Source organism: Nycticebus coucang, chromosome X (assembly GCF_027406575.1).
Source record: "Nycticebus coucang isolate mNycCou1 chromosome X, mNycCou1.pri, whole genome shotgun sequence".
In the NCBI taxonomy this organism is placed as follows: domain Eukaryota; kingdom Metazoa; phylum Chordata; class Mammalia; order Primates; family Lorisidae; genus Nycticebus; species Nycticebus coucang.
In genome coordinates this window covers 54,488,771-54,506,128 of record NC_069804.1, presented here as the reverse complement: position 1 = coordinate 54,506,128, position 17,358 = coordinate 54,488,771, and the positions used below count along the sequence as shown (strand labels likewise).

General features: G+C 45.4%; 1 non-coding gene across 1 annotated transcript; it reads right to left on the bottom strand.

Annotated features, from left to right (window-relative positions):
• Positions 1-6,436: 6,436 nt before the first annotated feature.
• Positions 6,437-6,498, bottom strand: LOC128578796 (U7 small nuclear RNA). Its single transcript, XR_008377911.1, has one exon. It is a non-coding gene; the product is annotated as a U7 small nuclear RNA (small nuclear RNA).
• Positions 6,499-17,358: the final 10,860 nt, after the last annotated feature.

The following is a 17,358-nucleotide window of genomic DNA, read 5'->3' as shown; positions in this document are numbered from 1 at the left end:
TTTCAAGTAGAGTCAATAGTGCCCCATGGCACCTGCCCTTATTTGTTAAGACCTGTCATTCAAAAAAGGAAGACCCTCGCTATGTGTGCCCCTGAGCTCCACAGAATTGATGGTTTCCACCTAGGCTTCTGATGTGTGAAACAAAGAACTAGTATCTAGATTCTAGGACATTTAAAGAACATCTATAAATTAATAAGAAGAGGACAAACAATACACTAGCCAGTGAACAGAGGATATGGATAGATAATTCCCAGCACAAGACATCTGAAATGGTCAATATGTATAATACATGAAAAATAATTTGATCTCTTTAGTTCTCAGGAAAATGCAAAATTAAAACAACCATGAGATAGCATTTCACAATTATCAGACATGGTAGTTTGTACTTTATCACTGGAGCTTGGTAGAGAGAAGGCCCTTAATAAATGTCAAATTTTATAGCCTTTGTGGTCATTTCCGGGTTATGGTTTCTGGGAAATTTAAAATGGCATCTCCATAATTAAAGAGATGCTAATTAAAACAACGATATCCTTTCACTTATGACATTGATCAAAAATGCCAAGCCTTAAAATAATAACATATTTACTCTGTTTCAGTGTCTCCATCTTTGTCTCTTTCCCTCTCTATGTCTATATATACATGTAGATATATAATTTATATGTATGTAATTTGAACTCTACACAGTAATTTTTTCCTAAACTATTTGATAGAGGTTAAAGACATAATGCCCTTTTTACTAAATACTTCAGTATGAATTACCTAAGAACAAAAATTTCTCTTTACATTGCTACCAGCAGAGTATGGGGGTCCCAGTTCTCCACATTCTCACCAATCGTTACCTGAATTTTGGCTTCTAGCCACCCTAGTGGGCATGCTTATAGTGTCTTTCTATAGGAAAAGGGAATCCTCTGTCACGAGATACATTTGTTATCAGGTCTTTTTAGTCTCCTCTAATCTGGAACAATGTCTCAGTCTTTCCTTAACTTTCATGATCTTGATGTTTTTGAAGTGCACAGGCCAGTTCTTCAGAAGAATGTCCTTCAATTTGGGTTTATCTGATGTCTCCCTATGATTAGATTTGGGTTCTGCATTTTTTGGCAGGAATTCCACAGAAGTGACGCTGTGTTCTCAGTGCATCAGGAGGCTCAAGATATCAGTTAGTCTCGAAATTGTTGGTCTAAGCACTGATCATTTAGTTAAGGTGGTATCTTCTAGCTTTCATCACTGTAAATGTACTATTTTCCCTTTGTAATTAATAAGTAGCTTGTCGGGAGATACTTTGAGATTACATTACTCTCCAATTTTTTTCTCAAACCTTTACTAACTAATTTAGCTTTCATTGGTGATTCTGTTTTTGTTTTTTTCAGAGACAGACAGAGTCTCACTTTATCATCCTCGGTAGAGTGCTGTGGTGTCACAGCTCACAGCAACCTCCAAATCCTAGGCTTAGGCAATTCTCTTGCCTCAGCCTCCTGAGTAGCTGGGACTACAGGCACCCGACACAACGCCTGGCTATTTTTTTGTTGCAGTTTGGCCGGGGCGGGGTTCGAACCCGCCACCCTCGATATATGGGGCTGGTGCCCTACCCAGTGAGCCACAGGCGCCGCCCTCATTGGTGATTCTTGCCTGAAGTAATTATTGCTCTGATGGTGGCCAAATGATTGTTTTCTTTTACACATATAGGTGAAATTTTACTGTGAGGAAGAGCCTTTTCATTCTCTCTTTCTCTCTCTCGTTTTTTCCTGGGATTCATGGAATCTTATTTTAATTTACAGGTTGAAATCAGTTATTACAGGCTCAGCGCCTTTACCTCAGCGACTAAGGCACCAGCCACATATACCAGAGCTGAGAGGTTCGAACCCAGCCTGGGCTTGCCAAACAACAATGACAACTACAACCAAAAAATAGCCAGGCGTTGTGGTGGGTGCCTGTAGTCACAGCTACTTGGGAGGCTGAGGCAAGAGAATCGCTTAAGTCCAAGAGTTGGAGGTTGCTGTGAGCTGTGACGTCACAGCACTCTACTGAGGGCAACATAGTAGTAGGGCAACATAGTCTCAACATAGTTTTTTGAGACTCTGTCTCAAAAAAAAAAATCAGTTACAACAATTATTTATTTATTTTCAAAAAATAGCTTCATTGAGTTGTAACTTCCATATTATAAAATTCACCCCTGTTAGATGAACAGTGCAATGGCAGTACACTCACAGACTCAGGTAAAAATCACCACGATCTAATTTTAGGACATTTCAATCCCCCCCAAAAGAAACATTGTGCCTAGCCAGGCTCATGCCTGTAATCCTAGCACTCTGGGAGGCTGAGGAGTGGATCTCTTGAGCTCAGGAGTTGGAGACCAGCCTGAGCAAGACCAGGACTCTGTCTCTACTAAAAAAAAAAACAAGTAGAAAAACTAGCCGGGTGTTGTGGTGGGTGCCTGTAGTCCCAGTTATTTGGGAGGCTGAGGCAAGAGGATTGCCCAAGCCCAAGGTTTGAGGTTGCTGTGAGCTATGACACCACAGCACTCTACCCAGGGTGACAGAGTGAGACTGTCTCCAAAAATGAATAAATAAATAAATAAAAGAAACCTTGTACCTATTAGCAGTCAATCCCTATCTCTCCCTGGCAGCCCTAGGCAACTACTAATCACTTTCTGTCTTTATAGATTTGCTTATTCCAGACATTTAATATGAATGGAATCATACAATACAATATGTGATCTTCTGTGTCTTGTTTCTTTCACACTGCATAATTGCTTTTAATTGTGGTAGAGTACACACAAAATTTACCATCTTAACTATTTTTTCTTTTTTTGAGACAGAGTCTCACTTGTTGTCCTTGGTAGAGTGCCATGGCATATTAGCTCACAGCAACCTCAAACTACTGGGCTGAAGCGATTCTCTTGCCTCAGCCTCCCAAGTAGCTGGAACTACAGGTGCCTGCCACAATGACCAGCGTTTTTTTTTTTTTTTTTTGGAGATAGGGGGGTCTCACTCTGGCTCAGGTTGGTCTCAAACCTGTGAGCTCAGGCAATCCACCCGCTTCAGCCTCCCAAGTGCTGAGATTATAGGCGTGAGCCACCACGCCCTGCCCATCTTAATTATTTTTAAGTGTACGGTTCAGTGGCAGCAATACCCACCTCCAGAACTTTTTCATCTTCTCAAACAGAATTAAATGTGAATTCTCCATTCCTCTGTCCATAGTCCCTGGCAACCATCGTTCTACTTTCTTCACAAATTTGATTACTAAGTACTCCATATAAGCAGAATCATATAGTATTTGCCCTTTGTGTCTGGCTTATTTTACTTTGCATAATGTCCTTAAGGTTCATCCATGTTATAGCAGATGTCCTTCCTTTTTAAGGCTGAATAATATTTCATTATATGTGCAGTTGTCCCTCAGTATCCATGGGGGATTCATACCAGTATCTCTTTCAGATACCAAAATCCATGGATGCCCTTATATATAATGGCACAGTATCTACACTTAACCTATGCACATCCTCTAGTATACTTTATATCATCTCTAGATTACATATAAAATACATAATACAATGTGAATGCTATGTAAATGTTAATAGTTATACTGTATTGTTAAAGGAATAATAACAAGAAAAAACGTCTAGATACGTTCAGTACAAACACACTTTCCTTCTTGAATTTTTTTTTTTTTTGAGACAGAGGATTACTTTGTTGCTTAGAGTCCCTTGGCGTCATAGCTCACAGCAACCTCAAACTCTTGGGCTCAAGGGGTCCTCTTGCCTTAGCCTCCCAAGTAGCTGGGGCTACAGGTGCCCTTGGCAACACCCAGCTATTTTTAGAGATGGGGTCTCACTCTTGCTGAAGTTAGTCTTGAACTCCTAAACTCAAGCAATCCACTCGCCTCAGTATCCTAGAGTGCTAGGATTATAGGCATGAGCCACTGCATCCAGCCTAGTAATAATTGTTTTTCTAGTAATAATATTCTTAAGACAGGATCTTGCTCTGTCTCTCGGGCTAGAATGCAGTGGCATCATCATAGCTCACTCCAACCTCCAACTCCTGGATTTAAGCGATCCTCCTCAGACTCCCAAATAGCTATAGACACATGCTACCATGCCCAAATAATTTTTCTACTTTTTGTTTTTATTTGAGACAGAGTCTCACTTTGTCAGCCTCAGTAGAGTGCTGTAGTGTCATAGCTCACAGCAATCTCAAACTCCTGAGCTTAAGTGATTCTCTTGCCTCAGCCTCCCAGGTAGCTGGGACCACAGGTGGCTGCCACAATGCCTGGCTACTTTTTTAGAGATGAGGTCTCACTCTGGCTCAGGCTGGTCTCAAACGTTGTGAGCTCAGGCAATCCACCCGTCTCAGCCTCCCAGAATGCTAGGATTGCAGGCATGAGCCACTGTGCCTGGCCTATTTTTCTACTTTTTGTATAGACAAGGTCTCACCTTTAGTCGGGCTGGTCTTGAACTCCTGGTCTCACCCAATCCTGCCTCAGGCTCCCAAAGTGCTAGGATTACAGACATGAGCCACTGAGCCCCACTTATTTATTTTTTTTGAGGCAGGGTCTCATTATGTTGCCCAGGCTTGAGTGCATTGGCTATTCATAGGTGCAATCATAGTACACTACAGCCTTGAACTCCTAATCTTAAGCAATCTTCCTGTCTCAGCCTCCTGAGTAACTGGAACTACAGGAATGGGACACCATGCCCAGCCTATTTTAATTTATTTAGGAACTTTCTTATTGTTTTCCATAGTTGCTGCACCATTTTTCATTCTCACTAACAGTAATTTCCCCCATCCTTGCAAATTTCATTTATTTTTAAAGTATAGGAAACATTAAGATAGATGGTTTCAAAAGTCAGAACTAGACCCAAGGGGATACTCAGAGAAGTGTCATTTCTCTGTATCCCTCCTTCCTTCCCACTTCTATCCACTCCCTGTTGGCAACCAATCTCAATAGTTTCTGCTTTATCCTTCCAATGTTTATTTTTGTAAAGATAAGCAAATACGCGTATGTTTTCTTATGTCATCTTGTTTCTTTCACAAAGGCTTGCATACTATCCATACTTTATTTGGACTTTGCTTTTTCCACTTAATAGTATCTGGAAATCACTCTTCATAAATTCATAGACTTTCCCCCCCCAATCATTTTACAGCTGCATAGGACTCCATTGTGTGGCTGTACTGCAGTTTATTTAAATCACTGCCTATGCATAGGAACTGATTTTTTTCAATATTTTGCAATTATAAACCATTCTGCAATGAATAATAACATGGTGAATTTGTATTTTTCCATTGTTGGAGGTGTATCTTCAGGGTAAATTGCTGGAAGTGGGATTGCCAGGGAAAAAGAAAAACATGTGCGTTTTTGTTAAGTGCCAAATTCCTCTCCACTGGAGTTGTAAAAAGGACTTTTTAAAAAGCACAACAAAGAAGAAAAGCTGATCTTTACAAAAGAAACCAAACAGTCTTTCTTGCTGACATCTAATAGTCCATGGTGGTTTTAAGGTTGAGGGATTTAATTTCACCAAGACTGGTTTTTTTTGTTTTGTTTTTGTTGTTGTTGTTGTTGTCGTTGTTTAGCTGGCCTGGGCTGGGTTTGAACCCTCCATCCCCGGTGTATGTGGCTGGTGCCCTAACCACTGTGCTATGGGCACCAAGCCTCACCAAGACTGTTTTTTACGGAGTGATTTAATTTCACCATTGACAGAGCCTCTGCTGGTGGCTACCCCTTCCCACACATGACCTAACACTGCCATAGAAGTTGCCCATTTTAGAGAGGCAACAACTGAGGCTCAGATGTAATAACCAACCTGAGGGGCTGTCTAGAGACAGACATCTGGTTTTAGATATTAGGCATGTTTCTCTGTGGGATTCTGGATCTCCCAGAAAATCTGATGAAAGCCAAGAGCTCTCTCTTTAAGAACATGCTGAGAAAGAGAAAAGCAGCCCATGATATCTGGGAGTTGGTCTGGCACCCATAGCTAGGGTTTGGTGTCCTTCTGTTGAACATGAACAACTTAATAAAACATCAATATCAGGCTCGGAGCCTGTGGCTCAAGCAGCTAAGGCGCCAGCCACATACACCTGAGCTGGTGGGTTCAAATCCAGCCCAGCCCACCAAACCATAATGACTGGCGGGCGCCTGTAGTCCCAGCTACTTGGGAGGCAGAGGCAGGAGAATCGTTTGAGCCCAGGAGTTGGAGGTTGCTGTGAGCTGTGATGCCACGGCCCTCTACCCAGGGTGACAGCTCGAGGCTCTGTCTCAAAAAAAAAAAAAAATCAGTACCAGATAAGGTTGCTTTGTGACCATGATGGAGTAAAACAAAATTAAGACCAGTTTGTAATGCTGGAATGGATGTGGAGAGAAGGGAACACTTTTACACTGCTGGTGGGATTGCAAACTAATTCAACCTTTATGGAAAGAAGTATGGAGAATTCTTTTTTTGTTTGCCTGGGGTCTTCCGGTAGAGACTGGAAAACCTGCTAGACAAATTCTAAAAGAGCTGTAACACTAGTAGGGAGAATTCTTAACTAAAAGTCATCCTTCCATTTGATCCTGCAATCCCATTACTAGGTATCTACCAGTAGAAAAAATAATCATTTTACCATAAGGACATTTGTACTAGATTGTTTTTTTGTTTAGCAGGCCCTGGCTGGGTTTGAACTCACCACCCCCAGGGCATGGGGCTGTTGCTCTAACCATTGAACTACAGGCACCCAGCCTACATTAGATTGTTTATTGCAGTTCAATTTACAATAGCCAAGATGTGTGGCTCTGTGCCCATAGCATAGTGATTATAGCTCCAGTCACATACACCAAGGCTGGCGGGTTCGAAACCAGCCTGGGCCAACTAAACAACAATGACAACTGCAACAAAAAAAAATAAAAATAGCTGGGCGTTGTGGTGGGCATCTGTAGTCCCAGCCACTTAGGAGGCCAAGGCAAGAGAATCACTTAAACCCAAGAGTTTGAGGTTGCTGTGAGCTGTGACACCATGGCACTCTACTGAGGGAGACATAGTGAGACTCTGTCTCAAAAACAAAAAAACGAAACAAAACAAAACAAAATTGCCAAGATGTGGAAGCAACCCTAGTGCACATCAACCCATGAATGGATTAATAAACTGTGGTATATGTATACCATGGAATACTATTCAGCTATGGAGACTTTGCATCTTTTGTATTAACCTAGGTAGAGTTGGAGTAAAGTATCACAAGAATGGAAAAGCAAATATTCAATGTACTCAGTTCTTTTTTGTTTTTTTTTTTTCTGAGACAGTTTCAAGCTGTCACCCTGGGTAGAGTGCTGTGGTGTCATAGCTCACAGCAACCTCAAACTCTTAGGCTCAAGCGATTCTCCTGCCTTAGCCTCCCAAGTAGCTGGGACTACAGGCACCCACCACAATGCCCAGCTATTTTTTTGTTGTTGCCATTGTTGTTTTAGCTGGCCCAGGTTCGAACCCACCAGCCTCAGTGTATGTGGTTGGTGCCCTACCCACTGAGCTATGGGCACTGCCCCAATGTACTCAATTCTAATATGAAACAAGTAGTCAAACTAATACATGTCCACACAAGTGACAAACTTAATTTAATTTAAGTTGGGAGTATGGTGGTGGAGGGAGCGGAACTGGTATGCTTCCACCTAACAGGCACAATGTAAGGATATATGGCACACCTCTTGGGTGCCGGGCACAACTACGACAGGAACCTTACCTAACAAATGCAAACATTGTAACCTAATCGTCTGTACCCTTATATTAATCTGAAAATTAAAATAAAAACCAGTCTGTAATCTTATTTAAGCCCAGACATATGAATGTTGTCCAAACCAGAGAAATGACCAAATATTCCCCTGACCTGGTTTCTTTGCTGCTTCTTTATCAATTACAACTTCAGCCTCTACTGCAGCTAGTGTGCCTTCCTTCTGCAGTTTCTGGCTGGGGCTGGGTTTGAACCCACTACCTCTGGCAAATGGGGTTGGCGCCCTGTGCCTTCCTTCTGGATAAGATTTATTAAGCTAACCATTATAGAATTACCTGCACTGCCTACCTGGAGCAAAGCCCTGCTTCTTTAAGCCCTTCCCCATTCCCAGGCACGGGGGACTCATGCCTGTGATCCCAGCACCTTGGGAGGCTGGGGAGGGCTAGATGGCTTGAGCTCAGGAGTCTGAGTCCAGCCTGAGCAAAGCAAGACAAAATAGAACCACTAGCCAGGCATTTTAGTGGGCTCCTGTAATCCCAGCTACTCGGGATGCTTAGACAAGAGGATCGCTTGAGCCCAAGAGTTAGAGGATGCTGTGAGCAATGACACCAAAGCACTCAATCTCAGGGCGACTGAGTGAGACTCTGTCTCAAAACGAAAAACAAAAAACAAAACCCCTGCAATCCCATTACTAAGCATCTACCCAGAAGAAAAAAAAATCATTTTATCATAAGGACATTAGTACTAGAACGTTTATCACAGCTCAATTTACAATTGCCACAATGTGGAAACAGCCTAAATGCCCACCAACCCAGGAATGGATTAACAAGCTGTGGTACGTATATGCTATGGAATACTTACTATTCAGCCATAAAAAGATGGAGACTTTACATTTTTTGTATTAACCTGGATAGAGTTGGAACACTTTCTTCTTAGTAAAGTATCACAAGAACGGAGAAACAAGAATCCAATGTCCTCAATTCTAATATGAACCCAATAGATGATCTAATACCTACCCTCATAAGAGGAAAACCAAATCAATTCAAGGTGGGGGGCTGGGAAAAGAGGAAGTTGGGAGAGAGGAGGAGGGGGGTATGTGTGTGTTCCCATTGGGCACAATGTTAGGGTGTATAGCACACCTCTTGGGAGTGGGACGCAATTATAAGAGAGACTTTACCTAACAAAAGCAAACATTGTAACCTAATTCTTTGTACCCTCAGTTAACCTGAAACAATAAAATAAAAGCCTCCTAGGGGCTGCACCTGTGGCTCAAAGGAGTAGGGTGCTGGCCCCATATGCCAGAGGTGGTGGGTTCAAACCCAGCCCTGGCCAAAAACTGCAAAAAATAAATAAATATCCTTCCCCAAGACAACTAGCCCAAATCCTGTTTTGAACTCCCTTTTACTGAGCCAGCTTACAGTTCCCCACAGTGTGTGCTCTTACTTACTGCATGAGCAATAAAATCTACTTGTTCAACCATACTTATATTCCTGGGAATCTTTGGCTGGAGAGATTTCACAGCATTTACAAAGTTGGAGTGCAAGATCAAGAGCTCTTTGGAAGTCCATCTATGCGTGCCTCTCATCCACAAACTCCTGATTAAGTGGTCTTGGGCCTAGAGCATTGGTAATACCATTAAAAAAATGGGAAAACTGAGGTCTAGGCAGATCAAGTCACTTCTTCAAAGACCCATTGGGCACTAGAAACTGGGTAGGGACTATAAACTGTGGCTGCTGAAGGTGAGGTATGTCCAGCAGACAAGGAACCCGTCCCCAAGACCATCCTGGCCATAACAGTGTCCTCCCTGTGTGAGCTATGGAATTACCCCTCAGGATGCACACATGCTCATCTCTGAAGGATGGCTTCATTCCCTCCCATCCCTTGCTTTCCCTCTGTAGAATGGGGCAGTGGAATCCCAGGTTGAGGTGCAGGATAAGGGAACCCCCACTCCAGGGCTGCCCTCAAGGAGGCTCAGACAGTGAGATCTCAGTCAAAGTGGCCTCATCTTCCCTGTCCAATTTGGCTGCTCTGTGTCCTAGAGTCTGTACCTCATAGACTCCGTTGGCAGGAGCATACCTTATTCCCATCTCTCATTTTCCCCCTGCTTATCTCCTTTGCCCATGCTGTGTCCCCTGCCTGGAACACTCTCCTTTCTCTTCTAGTCCTTTAGTACTCCTAATTTCCCCTCAAGATCCAGCTCAGTGTCACCTCAAGGCAAGGGAGACTTTTCCCACCTCTTGCTTCTGGGACTCTTACACTTTGGGAAGAACCTCTCTCCATAAGCCTGTCACACTGAAGTGTCTGGCTGTCTCCCCATCTCTGTCCTGTCTGGAACTGGGCTTGCTGTCTAGGCCATGCCTGGCAAATGTCGACTATGAAACTCCATCATCCAGAGAATACCAGGGGTGAGAAGGGGGGGCTTCGGGCCTCTTCCTGCCTGGAGGACATGTGGAATGGGGCTGTCACAGGACTCTGGGCTTAGGTGGAATGTTGAGGCCCCTCCTTACTCTGCAGCCCCATTGCCCTTGGCTTTCTGCCCCACTCCACCTGCAGTCTGCTGTTTCCCTTCTTTCCAGAGCCAGCAGGGGTCTCCTCACGGCTCTTGGCACCCCAGGGCCTCCCTGTACATCATCCCCTCACCTAGGTGCCTCTGGCATCACAAGATCTGACCACACCACTCTCATGTCAAGCTGTCAAGGGTGAAGACCTTTTTTTGGACCAGGCCTGACACCTAGCAGGCTGGAAGTACTGGATGGGGGGTGATTCCTGGGACACTTCCCCGTCCTCCTGCTCCTCAGGGCCAGAAATTAAAGCCATCCCTGCTCAGCTGCCCAGTGTCAACTTCTGCCTCAGCCCCCATCCACCCCAAGCTTCAATCGCACTCATTCTCTCTTACATCTCTCAGGATTTACCTACTTCTCTCACTTGCAGGAACGCCCTTCCTCCTCCTCTCTCCTGGCAAACATCAACACATCTATGAGTACTAAGCTGAAATGTCACTGTCATAATCAAATACTCCTTGGGATATCCACACACTGATCACAGAATCACGCAGTGAGATATGCCTGTGGACATATCTCCAGTTAGACTGGGAGGGCTGAAAGCACAGGGGTGCTTCCATGCTTCCAAAGCACAGCACAAGGCTGGATCCACAGCACTCGTCAGTTATGTGAGCGTATGAATAGGTGACCAGATAAATGGATGAATGAGGCTTGGTGCCTGTAGCTCAAGCGGCTAAGGCACCAACCACATACACTAGAGGTGGTGGGTTCGAATCCAGCCTGGGCCTGCCAAACAACAATGACAACTACAACCAAAAAATAGCTGGGCATTGTGGTGGGCGCCTGTAGTCCCAGCTACTTGGGAGGCTGAGGAAGAGAATCGCTTAAGCCCAGGAGTTGGAGGTTGCTGTGAGCTGTGATGCCACAGCACTCTACCCAGAGTGATAGCTTAAGGCTCTGTCTCAAAATAAAATAAAATAAAATAAAATAAATGGATGAATGAATAAGTGGGTTGGTGGGTATATCATGAGTGGATGAATTGGTGCAAGTCTAGCTGAGTGGTTGGGCAGATGAATTGTGGGTGGATGGAATGGTCAATGACCATTCTAAGTTCTAACCCATCCCATCTACCTCCTGATCCTCCCCTCTGCCCTCTCACACAGAACTCATACCTTAATGGGTTCAGAAGAACAGACATCCCTCTTCCAAAAAACCAGAGTTAGAAACGGATGCTCAGCTACATAACAGCTTTGGATCAGAGCCAAACTGACAGGCTGATAGCTGAACAGACAGATCCCTCAGAGGAAGGATGCAGAAGAGCCTGGAGCTCAAATGTGCCTGGGAGGGCCATCTGCTCTGAATGGAAACAGAAGATAAGAGGGAGGCTGCACTCTCCTCCAGGGCTGTCTTTGAGCACATGGGTCCACTCAGTACTTGGCAGTCTCCCCAAGATCTTGCTATCCTTCTGCCACACTGCCCTAAATCCCCACCAGAAGATTAAGTCTTGTCCACACAGGCTTTGCCTTCTTCAGACAACCTTTGCCACAAATACATTTTATTGCTTCTGGTAGTCATTGGGATTTTAGTATAAGTCACTTTTTAATTTGTCACAAAAGGCAGAATTTTTGGTGACTAAGAGAGATGGGGTAACTATATGGCATAAAACTGGGGACATCTAAATGATGGGCAGAGAAGGACTAAGGGTGCCAGTGGTTTTGCTTAAGGATAGTATGCCAGGAGCCACCATACTAGGCAGGCATTCCTTTTGCCGATTCAGCACCTTTTCCCTCTTCTATTAAACACCACTCTCCACTTTCTTCTGATGATGCACCTCATTTCACTGCAAATTGTTCTTAGGGGGCTAACTTCCCTCCACCTCCAGCTCCCACCTATATCTTCAGGTTGGACCCATGACTAGTCTGACCCATCAAAGCAATCTGGCATCCTGACCTCAGGGTCAGGAATGGTATATAACCCAAGCCAGGCCACATGACCTAAAAACTGGAAGGGAAAGAGTCTCCTTGCTGTTTGGGTATAGGCAAGGCAGCCACCATGCGGGAGAGCCCTCTGAGGGTTAAGTAAGCTCCCAAAGAGAAAGCAGATTCCTCAGACATCCAAAGAGAAAGCAGATTCCTCAGACCTCTGCCTCGGGTCTCTTTCACTATCTGAGTAAAATACCTCTTACTTTAAGCTGGTTTGACTTGAGTTTATTCCGCTAACAACCCACAGATTCCTTGGGATATCCACCTTCTTGCCCTCTTAGCCCACATGGGGTTATCTTCCCATTTTTCAGATTAGTCCTCTGAGGTCAGAGTATGCCAATGCCATGGACTGGAAGGGACCCCTCAAGTCACTAAGTCCTACCCCTGACCTCACAAATCCTTCAGGGCAGGCCTCAGGAGTGCCCTGCACCCAAACTTACTCCTTACTAGGCAAGAAACTTAGGCAGTTAGTTCTAAATTTGCTGGGCAACCTCTCATGCTGCGTGTGCGTGTGTGTGTGTGTGTGGGGGGGGGTGGTTTCTGTGTACTTTGTCTCCAAGGGCAGCACTTGATCTGGGGGAGTTCAGCTTCTGGTTGTTATGGTCTTGGAGGCCATCCGTTCTTCATTCAAAAGGTCTCTGTAAAGATCTTCAGCAATTCACAGCTCCAAAGTGCTCATTGTACAGAGGGGGAAACCAACAGGTGACCTCTCTCAGGTCCTCCACTGTTACCAGAAGGGAATTAGCCTGTCCTTGTGCTCTTCCCACTTTCTCTCATGGGCCTTGGGATCTCTTGCATGTCAGCATAGAGGTTCCAGAGAAAGCTAGCCAGGCTAGCCAGAGGTCTGATCTCTTTGGTCCATCATCACCCAGGGAAAGAGAACTTATTGGGTGTTTTATCCAAGGATAGAGCAACTGGACCCAAGAATCCCTTCATAAATGTCTAACACTGGAAGTTCTGCAAGCAATCAGACCTAATGACTAACAGGTGATATACAGAGGGTGCCAAAAAATGTACACATACTTTAAGAAAGGAAAAAAAAAAACTGTATTAAAATTGTAATACTCAATACTGGTGGCTGGGTGTAGTGGCTCACACCTGTAATCCTAGCACTCTGGGAGGCCAAGGCAGGTGGATTGTTTGAGCTCAGGAGTTCAAGACCAGCTTGAGCAAGAGCGAGACTCCCCCCACCTCTACTAAAAAAATAGAAAAATTAGCAGGGCATTGTGGCAGGTGCCTGTAGTCCCAACTACTTGGGAGGCTGAGCCAAGAGGAACACTTGAGCCCAGGAGGTTGAGGTTGCTGTGAGCTATGATGCCATGACACTCTACTCAGGGTGACAGAGTGCTCTATCTCAAAAACAAAAACAAAAAACAAAAAAAAAAACACCCTCAATACACATATGTATTAATAACAATAGATGAGTACAGGAGGGGATCTGTGGCTCAGTGAGTAGGGCGCTGGCCCCATATACCGAGAATGGTGGGTTCAAGCCCAGCCCCAGCCAAACTGCAACAACAACAACAACAACAACGACAACTAAAAAAAATAGCCGGGCGTTGTGGAGGACGCCTGTAGTCCCAGCTACTCGGGAGGCTGAGGCAAGAGAATCGCCTAAGCCCAAGAACTGGAGGTTGCTGTGAGCTGTGATGCCCTAGCACTCTACTGAGGGCGACAAAATGAGACTCTGTCTCTAAAAAAAAAGGATGGTGCCTGTGGCTCAACAGAGTAGGGCTCTGGCCCCATATGCTGGAAGTGGAGGGTTCAAACCCAGTCCCGGCCAAAAACTGCAAAAATATAAAATAAAATAAAATAAAGATGAATATAAATCTTGTTGACCACCTCTTATAATTGCATAAGTCAAGTGTGACTTGAGTACTATAAATTTAATACAGTTTTTTCCTTTCTTAAAATGTGTATGCATTTTTTGGCACCTTCTGTGTTCTGAGTGCTTATCCTGTACTAGGCGATTTGAAGAGCTTTGTGTCCATTATCTCATTTAATCTTCTCCCTACAACTGTAAGGCAGGAACTGTAATTATCTGCATTTTACAGATAAGGAAGCTGAGGCTTGACAGTTGAAATAACCTGCCTGAGAAGAAAGCCTTTCCTATAGGTGTCACCAGTACAGCAGCCCAGGATGATGATAAGGGCATTTCAGCACTGCCATTAGCCAGGATGGCCTGGGGGAGGGAATTGGGGCTGGTTATGTCTTGGCTCTGAATCAGGCCATAGCACAGAGGGTGGGAACTGACAGGGGGGCTCCTCACCTCAGAGGATCATTCCACAACCCCATCATTGCATGTCACAACCCCCAATTCCACACCCTGGACAAGCAGGGAAGAGCCCAGAACAGCCTGGGTTCAGCTCTGCCTCACAGTCTTAGTCCCTGAGGGTCACTTCAAGCAAGTCTCTCCTCTCCCTGCGTGGTGATCTTATCTGGACTATTAGCTGTAACTGCAGTAAAAGGATAATTTCCAAAATGGTGGCCAGGCACTGGTGGCTCATGCCTGTAATCCTAGCATTCTGGGAGGCCAAGGTGGGTGGATTTCCTGAGCTCACGGGTTTGAGACCAGCCTAAGCCAGAGTGAGACCTCATCTCTAAAAATAGCTGGGTGTTATGGCAGGCACCTGTAGTCCCAGCTATTCCGGAGCCTGAGAGGCAAGAGAATCACTTGAACCCAAGAGTTCGAGGTTGCTGTGAGCTGTGATGCCACAGCACTCTACCCAGAGTGACAAAGTGAGACTCTGTCTAAAAAAAAAAAAAATTGTAAATGGTAACAACACAGCTCATACAAATATAAAGTGAACCTGTGTCAAAGATTTTATTAGAACATTTATTAATGAGGGACTGGTAAGATGTTACAGCAGGCTCAAAGGAGAGTCTGAAGAATAGACATACAGGCTCCCAGAGAATACCAAAATAAGTTTGCCAATAAATGCAATATATTTGGAACATCTTTTTCTACAGAGTAGAAATCAGTTGTATCTCTGAAACAGGACAAAATTCATTTGCATTTTTATGAATGGGAATCATCCACCCTGCACAGCTTAACTTCTATCTCTACAGAGTTCAAAATGGCCCAGCCAAAGCCAAAGATACAACCCCCTACAGGATCAGATAAGCCTTAAGGATCTGCTAGACAACACCTAGCATTTCATTGAAAGGACACCTGGGAATAGTCTTGCCCATTTAAAAGCTTTTTACGAGTTTTCCTGACAAGTTGAGGGCTGCCTTAGACAGTGGCTGAGCATTTTTCAGGCTAAGACCTGCCCAGCACTCGGGGCTATGTCTACTTTAGCAATCTCTGTCTTCTTTGCCTTTAAAGACCTGGACTCCCAGGGGCACCACCAGCTCGGCAGTGTCTTTATGAACTTTAGAATAAAGGACATCCCTTCCTCCTGACTGATATAGCCCCAAGGCAGGCCCCAGGAACACCAGAGGAGACCAGGCTGCATCTCATTTTGGTCCCCTCTTTCCTTCTTGGCCAGGCGCCCTTTTTCAGGGCATGGCCTGCAGGACTGTGCTTAGTGGCCCACTGTTGCCAGACATTCTGCCATCTGTATGGTTGGCCCCTTGGGGGATCTGAAAGAAAGCCATCAGCATGGGGTTGGGGTGAGAGCACAGGAAGTCTTAACCCTGCACCTGAGAGCTTTCTTGGGTGAAACTGGGCCAGGCTGAGGTCCCAAGACTGGAAGGGGAGATCCCTCTGCTCTCTCCAAGCCTTCTGTATATCAGGGTCACATTTGGAGTTCAGGGGCATCATCACTCTTCTCCAACCAGGGCCAGGCCAAGAGTTTCAGGCCCCTGTGCTTCCCCCACCCCACCTGCCACCCCATGCCTGGGTGGCTTAGCAATGACAATGCTCCCTACTGGGATAGGGTTGCAGCCCCACCAAACCTGGCTTTCCCCATCATGGTAGGCCTGTGGCCATGGCTCTGGGAGTTCGCATCCAAGCTTTGATCCTGGGGCAGGGTGTTAGGACCTAGAAGTGTCAGAGGAACAGGAGGATGGCCCAATCTTGGGGAGTGGCCACTTGCCTGTCATGGGCTACTCTTTCAGAATAAATGCTTCCCTGGGCCTGGGATATAAACAGTTACCATAACCAAGGCCCAGGAAGAGCAGGCAGCTTATTCTGGGCCCCAGGGGCTTGTAGAATCAGACAGTTCTCTAAGCCTAAGCTCCCTGTTCTGGGGATAGGGCATTTGGGCCAGGCAGGGTGGTTCACGCCTGTAATCCTAGTATTCTGGGAGGCTGAGGCAGGTGGATTGCTTGAGCTCACGGGTTCAACATCAGCCTGAGCAAGAGCAAGACCCAGTCTCTAAAAAATGGCTAGGCGTTGTGGCGGGTACTTGTAGTCCCAGCTACTAGGGAGGCTAAGGCAAGAGAATCATTTGAGCCCAAGAGTTTGAGGTTGCTATAAGCTATGACACCACAGTACTCTACTGAGAGTGACAAAGTGGGACTCTGTCTCAAACAAAACAAAACAAAAAAACCCCTCATTTTTCTCTGAGCCCCTCCAAGTCTTGGGCATTTGGTCTCCTACGAGTAATGAGAGAGGCAGACACAGCTTCCTGGCTGAACAAACATGGCTTCCCCATTCCCAGGCCTTTGCTTCTGAGTGTCTCTTGCCTTGCTGTCTGTCCCTCTATCCCATCCCTGCAGGTCCAGGTCCTCCCCATTGCCATGGGCCCCCTTCACTACATCTTCCCACCTCAGCCTCTAGGAAGCCTACCCTGAATCTCCAGGCACAAGTCTCTCCTTAGGCTGCTGGTGGCTTCCTTTATGGTGGCACAGAAGCATTGCTCATCTTTCCAGCCCTCTGGAGTTGGGCCGCATTGTCTCTGGGTTGCCACAGAACTAGTACAGAGCTCAATTGGGGGGAGGGGGGATGGGGAGGAGGTCGAAGGAAGGAAGGGGTGTTTTCCAAGCTCTAGCTTGGTCCGGAGTTACAAGGTTTGAGAAAAGGAAAACAGTCCCAAATTTTACTCCCTTGGCCCCACCCAAACCTGGATTCCTAGAGGAAGAACATTCCTTGATTTCCCTTATGGTCGCCAGCTTGGTATAGGTGCAAGTGAATCTATACCCCATCCTCCACATAGGGCCACATATACATAAATGCCATAGTGGTCCCCAAAGGTACACATGCACAGATACCATGACCCAGGCTATTAGCATGGCTGAACACAT